Source organism: Melanotaenia boesemani, chromosome 19 (assembly GCF_017639745.1).
Source record: "Melanotaenia boesemani isolate fMelBoe1 chromosome 19, fMelBoe1.pri, whole genome shotgun sequence".
Lineage (NCBI taxonomy): Eukaryota > Metazoa > Chordata > Actinopteri > Atheriniformes > Melanotaeniidae > Melanotaenia > Melanotaenia boesemani.
In genome coordinates this window covers 5,106,910-5,119,977 of record NC_055700.1, presented here as the reverse complement: position 1 = coordinate 5,119,977, position 13,068 = coordinate 5,106,910, and the positions used below count along the sequence as shown (strand labels likewise).

General features: G+C 39.7%; 1 long non-coding RNA gene across 1 annotated transcript; it reads right to left on the bottom strand.

The window, feature by feature from the left end:
- Window positions 1-2,821: 2,821 nt before the first annotated feature.
- LOC121629637 lies at window positions 2,822-12,285 on the bottom strand. The gene is made up of 4 exons (XR_006008397.1): window positions 12,222-12,285; window positions 11,917-11,919; window positions 5,869-5,874; window positions 2,822-2,833 (listed from the first exon to the last, which is right to left on the bottom strand). It is a non-coding gene; the product is annotated as an uncharacterized LOC121629637 (long non-coding RNA).
- Between the last annotated feature and the right edge of the window lie 783 nt (window positions 12,286-13,068).

Genomic DNA, 13,068 nt, shown 5'->3' with positions numbered 1-13,068 from the left:
ATAATTTAGAATTGATTAGAAAAAACATTAAGTTTCTTGTTCATACTGTCTACAGTGGTATAAGTCAATATTACATCAATAAAACAATATAATTGTTTTCATTAAAATTTGCATTTCTGATTCATCCCAGAGGGCTTTTCTTTCCTTTTTGACCATTTTTTTTTTCTTTTAAAGTTTCATTTCTATATTTATATAGTTTGTCTCTGGTCTCTCATGAACTACAGAAATGCAGAAAATTGAGTGATATGAATCCTTCTATAAAATTCTCCATCCTGTGAATCTCGTGTCACACGCCAACATTTCATACACACTCTTTATTCATCCAGCAGTGAAAAAAAGCTCAGAAATACTAAACGATTAAGTTGCAAATTTCTAATAAAACTGTGAAATTTCGCAGCCTGGTTTTCCCACTGAAACACACACACAGTTCCCAGGCTGATTAGTGGGAACTAATCAGCCTGAATAACAGAGTTTGATAAAGATGAACGCTGCTCTTCACACATTCCCGGCCGTTTGCGTCCAGCCGTTCGCTGCAGGCAGTTTCTAATAGCTCTATAAAGTCTGGTGACCTCAGTCTGTCTCATTTACAGCCAATGACTTTAAGTGTGTCCAATCCAATCCGCAGGTATTTATTGAGAGAGAGAAGTGCACAGCAGCTCTCTAAGTAAATTGAAATCGCTGCCCTCCCGCGGGACTTCATTTTAGTCGGTGTCCAGCATGGAGGCAGGAGAAGAGGTGGGGGATTTGAATCACATTCACCAAGAGATATGAGCATATTTATGCTTCACTCACTATGTTATTAACATTTATTTAATCTGTAAAGAGGTCTGTCCCCCACAAATTAGTTTTATGTTGTACTAATGTAAAGGGACGTGCGGGAGAGATGTGATGAGGGACTTGTTGGCTGTAGGACACATCCGGTAACTTGGAGTTGATAAAATGGCAGCAGATGCCCTGGAAATGGGGTCATGCCTGCTCTGATTGGTGCAGATAAATTTAGCAAAACCAGTTAACACAGTGGGGATGTGGGACGGGGTGGGATGGCGCAGCCTCACACCTCTCCTCTTGTGTAAATCAAGTGTAAAATGTAAGCTATGCAGGTCAGTGCAAAGCAAATAAATACGGTGATGTAATGGGCCCCCCACCCCCCGGACCAAAGACATACATCATTTACAGAGAGAGTCTTGAACCCGCTGTCACTCAGTGATGATGCATAAATCAAACAATGATAAATGCACCTGATTGGTCTTTGTTCGGAATGTGCAGCGCGCAATGTTCTAATGCAGAAAGATGGATTCTTATGTAAAAATCAATATAGGATATTCTCCAGAAAGGTGTCAGCGTTTAGTGTTATGGATCCTTTCTGTCAGAGAAGCAGCTGCAGCTTTAAGCTGAAAACGTTTTGTCAATCGATGAATGAGCCACTTCTTTCACCATCTTCACTCTTCAAGCAGCATCCGTCTTCTCAAGCGCACTTAGATGGCTTATGTCCAGTTCCAAGACTTTCTAATGATGATTCTAAATCACATTTATTCTTTTATTGCTGATCAAGGGGGTCTGAGCAGTTTCATAAGCTTAAAAGGCCCAGTTTATTTTCCATCAGCTGATCATGTTTCTGTAAAATGTAGGAAAATAATGAAAAAGTCAATTATCAGAGTCCTGGTGAAATCTTCAGATGTCCAGAACACACAAAATCACTTTAAAACATGTAAAAAAAAAAAATCAAATTATCTAAAAATAATTATTAAAATTATTTCAGATTGAAGTTGTATTTTTGTTACAAATAAACCATAGAAAACAAACCGACCCAGTTCTGCTGATTAACTGTGGTCATACTGGACCTGAAACAGAGATCAGTGAGTAAATAATTATTTAATGTCAGTTTACACTGAGCAGTTTGATCAATGTATCAAGATCTAAACTTCCCATTTTGAGTGGGTTGATGTTTCATTAATTGAAGTAAAGTTAGAAAATGAAAAGCGAAGTGAAGGGGAAACTGTCAGCAAGGGAAGTCTATAAAAAAAGTTGTATATTTCCCAGTTTCCTGAGGTCTTGCTAGTGAAATTTTGCATTGAGTTGTGGGTAGTCCCACTTTGAGGGGCCGTCCTCACGACGCTGAATTGCAGTAAAACAGCAAAAGTTTGACAATCCACCCTTTCATCCCCACGAAATCAGGGATTAGCCTCCATGAAACCGATCATGTCTGAAACCAGGTAAATAAGATGGATAAGGTGGATATGTTTGAAACCTCTACTGTCTGTGGTATTGTGAGGACAGCGTAACCACACCACTGGAGGATATGACGTCAGTGTGATAAACACAACAACAATAATGGCGTTCGTGTACAGCTATGTTGTGGTGCTGCTGCAGACAGTCCTGGCTTGTGTACAGCTTTAGCACCAAAATGCACTTCTTTTACAACACAGTATTGCACTGCTGTACCATCAACGGTGGGAGCAAACAGATATGTCATTATCTGCTTGCTGCTCGGACTGAAACACACCAAACTGTTTTATGGTGTGTTCATAGTTAGCTAGATTTTGGTACGATTCGGTTCAGCTTGGGGGTGCAACATTTTTCTGGCCCAAGTTTGTGTTCACACTACACATACTCAAAGGAACAGGACCTTTTAAAAAACATATTCCCTTCCTCACCAGAGGCGGCAGTACATTAAGAATTACTGAAGACAAAAAGAAAAACAAAAAGAAAAAAAGAAAGACAAGGAAGAAGAAAACTGGCTCATTTATTGGTTAATGCGGGACAACTTCCGTGTCCACCACATCAAAGCAAATCATGGAGCTGCATCAGACCCAAGCTTGGATTGATCATGTTCCTATCAGAACCTCTGCCTATCGTTGCACATGCATGCATGTTTTGGTTGTGTTCACCCACAATGTCCTACACTGAACACACAATGCCCTTTGCTTTGTAGTCTGCTTCAAGTATTTGGCTCACTTGAAGTGAACCCCGAGTTAGGTTTGTAGGTGGACCAGAGTTTGTATCTTTGATACACATTCACTCCTCCCCAAACAAACCAGACTTTCTGAACATATTAACATGTTCATGAATGTAAAAGTTTTTCCTCCAGGTTTGATCAGAACAGGTGATGATTTTTTATCTGTGGGGCTAAAAGATCTGAATGATTCTTACATTTTACTGGTGAAGTCTTGATTTTTCTGATGTTTTGTGGACAAACTGTTTATTAGATATATTAAAACAGTTCTTAGGTAGAAGAAAGGTGTCGAAAGGATGTGTGGTTGCTCCTTTTAAACCTGCTTTCTGTTAAGATTCATGCTGCAGCTCCAGTTTGATTCAGACCTCAGAAGTTTCTTCCGGTAGTGCAGGGGTGGCCAGTGTCGGTCCTCGAGAGCCACACTCCTGCAGGTTTTCCAAATTTCCCTGCTCCAACACACCTGACTTAAACTAATGAGTCATTGTGCAGATCCTTATAGGCTGTTGGATCCATTTAATTTGAGTCAGGTGTGCTGGAGCAGGGAAATTTGGAAAACCTGCAGGATTGTGGCTCTCGAGGACCGACTTTGGCCACCCCTGCGGTAGTGCATAGAGTGCAGAAACCGAGATGAAGACATTATTGGTGCACAAATGTCCTCCTCCCTGTGCCCTATTTTTATAAAGGCAGGGCGCAGATGCTCTGTTCTGTCTCAGATTGATTATGCTGTTTCTCTTCATTGATTGTGCTGGCTGCTGTCTTGCTGTCAAGTGTGCAAAGAAGAGGAAAAAAGAAACGACAAAACATTTTCACTCCTATTTGTATTTATTTTTCCCATCATGATGAGCTGAAGAATAGTTTTTATTAATTTCATGGATTATTTGCTCATTATGCATTAATCATGGTGCCCCATCTGGAAGGTGCAGGCGCCACAGTGTGAGAAACAGCCATTCTGATCTCAATTAGATTATGCCTCTGCTCTCCGTCTACCCATAAATCACTTCTGCAAAGTGAAATTAACAGTTACTGGAGCGCATTAATATGCCAAGTCAGGCATGATGGGGAGGCAGCGAGTGGAACCAGCCATCTCTCACAATGTAAAAACATCTTTTTGTTTGTGAAACATCAACATCAGGCGCTCAGGTCTGCCTCCTCCTCTTCCTCCTCCTCGTTCGCTGACTCTGACAGGGAGAAATGATGGCATGTACAGCAGCAGATCTCCAGTCAGCAGGTCATCATGCACCATGCACAGCATGGCGACCCCACGCTCACGATCTGCAAAGGAAACCCCCCATTCTTGACAAGGCTGAATGTTCGCAGTAAAGAATCATCATCATGAAGATGAAACACATTTATGGTGTTAAAGCTCCTCCCTCCTGATCACAAAACCTCCTCAGCTCCAACAGTTATATAATGTCAATTATAATCAATGTTTTGGATTGAATGATCACTGATTAGATTTATTTTCTGGCTTAAAGTATGGGGAGTTCTGTGGTGTTGAACCCTTGAGTTAAACAGTTTTTCTTCAGCAGGACTGTGTGTAATCGTTATTGTAAAACAAAGAAGAAATAAAAAACCCAAAATGATAAATATGTGAAAAAAATTTGAAAAATGTGGATAAAAGGGACAAGAGTAGAATCCCAGTGGTAAATTATAAGGTAAATCCAAACAAAGTGATAAGAAATTAAAGAAAAAGGTAAGAAACTATATATATATATATAAAAAATATATATATTGTATATATATATATATGCAGAATCCAAAATCCCAGTTGAACTTCTTGTAAACATAAACCAGCACTGTCATCAGGCTGAGAAACAAACAACTGAAAATACCAAAGTAGAGATTTAGAGAGATGACACAGATGTTTGCAAGAAATCTGTAAACCCGGGAAATCTCCAGAAAATAACGTTTAGAGGTCTGGGATCAGAAATCCCCACTGAAAGGAGAACTTCAAGGAGATCAAAAGAAAATTAAACAAGGTAAAGTCAGGAGAAGTAAACCTTTGGAACCTATCTTTGAGGTGCCCTCTCCTCAGGCACCACAATTTGTTGAAACTTCAGTAAAATCTGGAAGCCTGAGCCCCTCAATAACATTCGGAGGCCCAGGATGCAAAATCCCAGCTGAACTCATTGCAGAAGCTTTGGTTCAAATAAAACCAACACAATTTCGACTTGAGGAAATCTTCAGTCATCCAACATCAGAGACTGAAGTCACTGATGCTCTGCCTGAAAACCTAAATAAGTCCTGTCATCAGGCAGAGAGTCAAACACCTGAACATCCAATAAACAGGAGACAGAAAGACAACACAAAGGCTGAGCTTGAGACTTGAGACTGTTTCATCTGCACAGCCTCCAGTCAGAGAACCTGAAAAAGACTTATCTGTTGGGGAACCTGGTGCAAGCCTTTCTGAGCAAGCACCTCTATCCAACATGCTTGCTCTGATCCCTGCAGAACAGTCTGTACAGACTTCCACCAAACCAGCGTTGGAGAATGAAACACCCGTTTCACAAGAAATAAAGTCTGTCATCGAGGAGCCAAGGGCAGCAGAACAATATATATATATATATATATATATATATATATATATATATATATATATATATATATATAGGTCAATCCATCCATCCACATCTTACTACTGTTGCTAAATAATAATAAATTCTTAATTACTTATTTACTTGTTAATATTGTATTTTGAGGTTAAACTTGATAACTATAATAAATCCAGATACTGTCCCAACTTCTGGATCAGTATGAAGTAAACAGGCCATCCTTACAGGACTGCAGATGCTGTTTCTCAGCCCACCATGATCATCACTGACTTGAGGCTGCAGACGGGTTAAATACAGAAAGGTTTTATGAAAATCCCACACATCATCTTCGTGTAACAGCTTCTCTCCATCCTTCCTGTCAACTAGTCTCTCTGAGGGATTTCAGCCAGTCTGTGGTCTCAGAGGTCAGAGGTCGGCTAGCGTTCCCTCTTCACGTCTCCCTCGAGTCATTTCCATTTTAATGTCACACTTCAATCCATCACTGCGGTGATGGACACGAGACCCGGCTTTAAGTCTCTGTCCGTCGAACTCAGCCGTTCAACCAGGTGACGATGAAATGAAGATGTCCACTCCTCCTACTGGTGCTCAGCTTTGTGTTAATGTGTGTCACTACTTTTTTATCCAGATGTTGATTAAAAAATTGAACATTTTACATTTTTACAGCTTGGTTTGGTTCTTGATGCACGTCTGCGGTTCTACTTGGCGAATGATTGTAATCTGAATTCAGGCTTCACTGTTTCTTTCTTTCCTTTTGAAGAAAATCTCTGCATTTATACATCATCAGGCACTGGGTTCTTTCTTCCCACTGTCACCAAATGTTAGAAGGAGTCGTTGGTTTTATATAAAGTGAAATTTTATCTTTCAACCAAGAAATGATGAAGTGGTCCATGATGCTGGATGCACAGCCCAGTCTGCTGAAGACATGCTCAAACCCATCCCAAGCTTCCTCTTAAACCTGCTTTTACTGTATGTTAGTTAACTTGTAAATCATGCAAGTCATTCATGCATCTGTCCCAAAGGTTAAAAAAAACTTTATTTGGCTACATGAGCTAAACCACCTACTGACGGGGCTCAGACGTTAATATTTCTGGCTTCCATGTAAAATGTTTATTTATTTTTTTTGCTAATGACTGGGTTGGAGTGTGATTGGATTTAAAGGGTGGATCCTTTACTAGTAGCTAATTATCATATATTTGATGTTGATTGTTAGTTAGTTGTTGTTTGTTCCTTCAGAAAGAGCTGCAGAGGAAAATGATCCTGTGAGCTGTAAAGGAATTATTGTGGGAGATGTCTGCCATTTGGAAATATTGAAAATTCATTTTATCTCTGTGAGCATGTCTGTAAGTTGTTCTTTAGAAAGCACTTCAGTCTCAAGATGAATGAAGAATAAAAAGCTGCAGCCGAGGACTTAAAGTTCATTAAATGGGAGAAAGACTGGGACAGGAGAGAGAATGTAAAGGGGAGATAAAGAGCGTATAGATGGAGCTGGAGATGGATTGTGGGACTGTGCAATTCCCTAAACTCTGATTCCTGCTCTTACATCTGTCAGGATGTGAGCAGCAGTAGCAGCAGGAGGAGGAGGAGGAGGCTCCTGGACTCTCCATACATAATTAATGACATCATTTCAACTACACTATTGACTAAACAAACGCATAAATCACACAGGCTCGAGTCAATAGACATGGAAACATTTAATCATGTTCTAAATAATGACTGCTGCTCCCATAATGCCATAATTATTTTGAGCTGTTGATGTGGTGTCAGAGTGAAATCAGAGGAGACGTGCAGCAGCCGCCATCAGGCCAGCTGAGCTGTGACTGACAGCGACGGTGGGTTGAGGGGAGGGGAGCCAGCGTCTTTATGTGGAGTGGCAGGTGAAAAGTGGCTGTCAAAAAATGCACTGGATATTTGCTGCTTTGTTTATCAGCCGGCCGGCGCTGAATAAAAGTGCAGGAACATGTATAGGCTGTCCTCCTGCCTTTTCATCTGCTCCTAAATGGGTCTGGGGATTGGAGAGTGCAGTTTATCCCCTCCATTCTGCCTGACAGAGAAACCATTTAAAGCTGGTCGCCGAGGAGACAGCAGTCTGTCACCAGAGACAGCGCTCAAATCAACTCTTCACATGCTGCTGCTCGCCGAGCCTCCACGTCGATACCTTCAGTCCTGAGGCTGCCAGCTTTGTACAAAGCCCCTCTCAGACCTGCAACTCATTAAAAAACTGAATTTAACATGTCAGACTCATGTCCAAAGGGCAGCTATATACACGCCTCAACAAATTTGTTTTCATCCTGTTTTTAAACACATTTTAATAGTAGAAATTAAATAATAAACAGTGCTTATTTTAGATTACAACCTCATTTTGTTTGCTAGCTTACATCCATTTTTTTACATTTTAGGCTGCAACAAATTCCAAAATAAGTAATTTAGTCAGATTCTTCTTGCAGATATGTTTAAGGTGTGAAACAGCCTTTAAAGCCCAATCCAAGTAAAAATGGGGAGTCAAAATTTTTAAACTAGTCTTTAGTACATTTTGTTAAAAGTCTCTGGCCTTTTAACAAAAAAAAACACTTTTTGTATATTTACTATTTATTACCATGTGATATGTAAAAATTGTGGTTCCTGGTACTTGGAGGCAGATGATCAGAATCAGATTATGTACGACAGGATTTTGAACAAAGCTTTTACAATAAAGTGATGCAAAAGGTCTCAGAAACTGTATGTATCAAATATGATACATGTGGCGTTACAAGGTTGAAGATGCACCCCCTATCGACGGCCAATCCAGCCTCCACCTTGCATCCTACCTGTACTGTGAGATCTCTCCAGCCAGCAAAAGACAGTCTTATCTTAACTCTGGTCCTATCTCTTCCTCTGTCCCTTTCTCTCCGAATATGTCTTCTTGACTTTTGTGGCTGAATCTTTGTGTGTTGAAAATGGCTGGTGTGTTGATATCCACTGTGGGATTTGGTGCGTAAAGAAAAAATCATGCGACATTATAAAGTGTGGTTTCTCAGCCTCAGGACACTGCTGGGCTAGGGATGGAGAAGTTTACTGATTTGAATCGGTGGTCCAATACCGACGTTTGAGATGCGACTGCACCTGTATCTTCAGTGTACATTGGATTCACCTGCCAGCTAAATGTATCTTTTATAGTGTGTGTGCATTGGTAAAACCCCCGGTTACATTAACTATTATAGTTTATCTCTTCTGCACATTGTTTTCAAGGCACCTTGAATGCTCACCATTTTTTGCCGTTTGTTTTTATAACATATGGGAGCTGGAGGGTGCAGTCGTAGTTGGGAAACAGCAAACATGGAGGGAAGAGAGACAACAGGTGAAGAGGAGAAATTCAGTGTATGTGTTTTGTAAAACAATGTAAAATGAAAGAGAACCATGCTTGTAAAAGAACCTAAGAAAAGGAATTTGTGAATGGTCGGTTTTTTTATTAGGAGGCCAAAAATAAATTGCCTAAATACATGTATAAGAAGAGAAAGGGGATTGAAAACAGATGTAGTGAACAAAAATAGTCTTTATGTTTTAATGTTTATTAGGAATAAAACAAACCTCTGTCTGTTCCTTACTGAATTGCATCTGCTTTTTAAATTAATTTGTGTTGCTCAATAGAAACAATCAAATATCACAAATCACTACTGGGTTTTCTTATTCTATTTCTTATTCTATTTTTATTTAATTGTCATATAGTATTTAAGGTTTATCTGTGTAATTGTAGTAGAGTAACCCGTTTTCACAAAAAAGTGACTGTCAAGGTTCGAGGACCCAAATGCAGGCAGATGATGATGCAGGAGGCAGACGGATGCAGAATAAAGGTTCTTAAAAAAAACTAACCTTACAAAAATAAAACACAATTGAGGCAAGACTGTGAGACCAAATGACATGGCAATAAAATGATGACACATGAAGGATACAGTGGACTGGCAAAGTGAACAAGGAAACCAAGGGATATATATACACAGGACGAAGGACAAACAGGTGAAATGAATGAGCAAATCAAACCAGGTGAACTAATGAACAGAAAACAGAAAGCAAAACAGAATAAACAAGGGAATGAACTACAAAAATACCACAACATTTATGTCTAAAGCAACATACCAGCTGACCAAAGTGCTGTACAACAAATAAAAAGCAAAACAAAACATAAAAAACACACAAATAACAAGAATGAAAATGCAAATGAGACAATAAACGACAACATAGGCGCAATAAGAAATTTAAAATAGCACAATTACATACAAAGAGTAAAAGACACAGATGAAAACTCACACTTGCTTGAAAGCCAAAGAGTAAAAGTGTGTTTTTAAAGGAGACTTAAAACCAATGAAGGAGCCGGTCTGACCTGCAGTGGGAGCTCATTCCATATTTTAGCAGCTAAGACTGAAAAGGTTCTGTCTCCGTTGGATTTATAAAATGTTTTCAGGACAGTTAAAAGCATCTGGTCAGCTGATCATTAAACAGGAAAGAGAACTAAACTCGATAAATTCATAAAAAACAAAAACCACGATCATGACAGTGATTGCATGCTGTCAGGTTGTGTGTTATTAGTCCCTATTTTTAATGGTTTTGTGTAACATTTGTGCTGTTTAAACACACTGCCATGAGATCTGGTTGAGCTGTGAATTTGCAGGTTACTGTTTACCCATCTACTGATTTATTGCTTGTATCATTCATAGAATCAAAATTTATTTTATTTTTCAGCAAAAACAGTTATTCACAACATTTTTTGTCCATTTTGTAACACCGTACACATTCAGTTGACTGAAAATTACAAAACCTCAGCATCGAATGAAGCTTCTTTCTAAGTCAAAGTGACTGGCCTGCTCTTCCTTGTCTTCCTCCGGCTTTTGTCGACACCTGAGAGGATTTCCCAGCCTTGAATGGAGGTTTCTGGGTTTGCTGGCTTCAGTATCCCTGTCATGGTGAGGCCAGTTTGATGAGTCCATATTCTCCTGACACCTCCCTGAAGCTCAAGGGAATCTCCTCTCCAAACAGTCCCGCTCCTCCTCCTCAGCCTGCCATCCGGCCGGGTCGCAGGTTAATGACTTTGTGTTTACCGTCCAACAGGCTCTTTGATAACAAGGAGTCTTTCCCCTCCCTCCATGTTTCCACTGCTGAGGGCGATGAAGATGTGGTGTAGCAACAGGAAGTGAGGAATGCGATGCCTCACACAGGTCTTTGTGGGAGAACAAGCAGCCCCGGGCTGCACACTGAGAACCACTAATATTTATTCATGATAGAGAGAAAGTACTGGTTTGTTGGCACAAGCTACTTCATTTACATTCTGTTATAGACTGTTTGCTCCAGCGTGGGAGCTGTGTCTGTCTCCAAATAGATGAACCTGTCCTGCTCACTCCTTTTCTCTGTCATCTGGTCAGAAAACTCTTCAAAGTGCTCCACAGAAGCTTCTCTGTGCAAGAGCATGTTATTATCTGTTGCAATGCAACAGCTGCAAGCAGCCTTTATAAGTCAGAGGAATTCATTGGATTGCCTCAAAGATGATAATATAGATAATTAGCACATAAATGCAACCTCTAATTAAAAAAAAGTTTTAATTTCAAGAGGAGGAAATAAAGGTAATGTATGTAAAGACTTCTAGCAACAATAAGGAAAAGCTGGAGTCCTGTGGAAGCCGTTGTTCATGGGAAAACACATAGCTGTTGATGATAAGAGTGTAATGATTGCCCTTTGAGTTTAAAGAGTCACACACTTAATCATGGCTGGTGTGAAGAGGCAGCAGATAAAGCGCCTGGAAATCCGCTTGGCTCTGATGGGAAACACTGAGTCTCTGTCAGCGTCTTCAGGTGCAACAACTGTAGAGTTTCTCACCAGGTTTATCTCTCTAACAAGGGGACGATGATCATTCTTTACCCCGCTTGTCTCCTGACTAATAAGCTCTGATTCATTCATGAAACCAGTTAGTTTCACACCTTATGCTCTGGTTTAATCAGTCACATCTGCATTACTTAAACTGAAACTGAGTAAACTGAGTACATATCAGAACCCTGACTACACTTCAAAAAGAAAATTTCAGCTCTAAAACTCTACATTTCCAAACTTAAAACATAATCCAACCCTCACCAGGTCTTAGTGAGATAGATTCAACCTCAGACAAACAACATCACATGATTACATTGTCCCATATTTGTTGAATGGAAACTAAACCAAAACATAGTAGTAGTGTGTGAAAAAACAAGTCCGCCCTATGATTCAGCAGCTTCATTCTCTATATTATCTGTCTCCCACATAGTTGAGGGGGAATTTTGCCCTACTCTTCTTTACAACATTACTTCAGTTCATTGGTTTCTGCAGCTCTCTGAAGGTCCACAACAACATTTCATTCAGGTTGCAGTCTGGACTTTGACGGGACTTTGGCTAGAAAAGAAAAATCAAGGTGACGTTCTGTTGTAGATCTGCTGCTGTGTTTGGATCATTTTCCTTTTGCATGAGACAGCTTCAGTCAAGCTATAGCTGCAGACCGATGGACTCACATTTGAGTCTACTTTGTTATACAGATGAGTTCATGTTCTCCTGAACTAATGTAAGTTATCCAGGTCCTGCTATAATATCCTGCTATAATCTTCAGCCGTCCACCGCTGTGCTTGACGGTTGGTATGAAGTGTTTGTGATGTTATGCTGTTTTGGTTTTTTGTTTAACATTTTGGTGAAAACTCTCCACCTTGGTCTGGACTGTCCAAAAGGACATTGTTCCAGAAGCCATGTGGCTTGTTCAGATGCAGCTTTGCAAGCCTAAGCCATGCTGCCATGATCCCTTTTAAAGAGAAGAAATGTTCTCCAGCAACTCTCATTGTTCAGTCTTTTTCTAGTTGTACTGTCATGAACTTTAACATTGAACATACCGAGGACTGTAGAGACTGAGATTTAATTCTTTTTTTTTTTTTTTTTTTTTTTTGCAGTGAGCCATTTACAGGCTAACCTTGGGCTAAACTTCCTGGGATGTTTGCATCTGGAGAGATTGGAAGCTGTCCTGAATATTTTTAACTTGTCTCTTTGTACAATTACACACTCCAAATAGTTTGGCAATGACCTTATAACCCTTCCTTGATTGATTGGCAGCAACAATTTGGCAGCAAACTGCCAAAACGTCTGCTTTTATAGAGGTGCTCACACTGGTTTATGATCAATTAATCAAGTGCTATGATTAACAGCACCTGGCTGCTACTTACCCTCTTAAATTCCTGTGGAAGTTGTCAGGCTGGACTTAGATTTTCACACACTGCTTTTGCATTTTCACATAGTTTTTGTCAATTATATAATGACAAAGTGTAATATGTCATGTGATGTTGTGCAGCTGAGGTTGTATTTACCTCATTTTAAGATCCAGTAAGGAGCAGGTGATTTATGTTTTTTTTATAATGCCTTGATACAAAGAACCTTAAAGTTAAAAGAAGAAGTAGATTATTTTTCCTGTTGTTGTTTGTGTTCATGCATCAGTTATACAGTCTGAAAAATTATTACTTTTTTAAAAATTAGCATGTTACCTATAAAACAATGCACGTTTTAATGGTTGCATTGAGAAAACACCAGCTG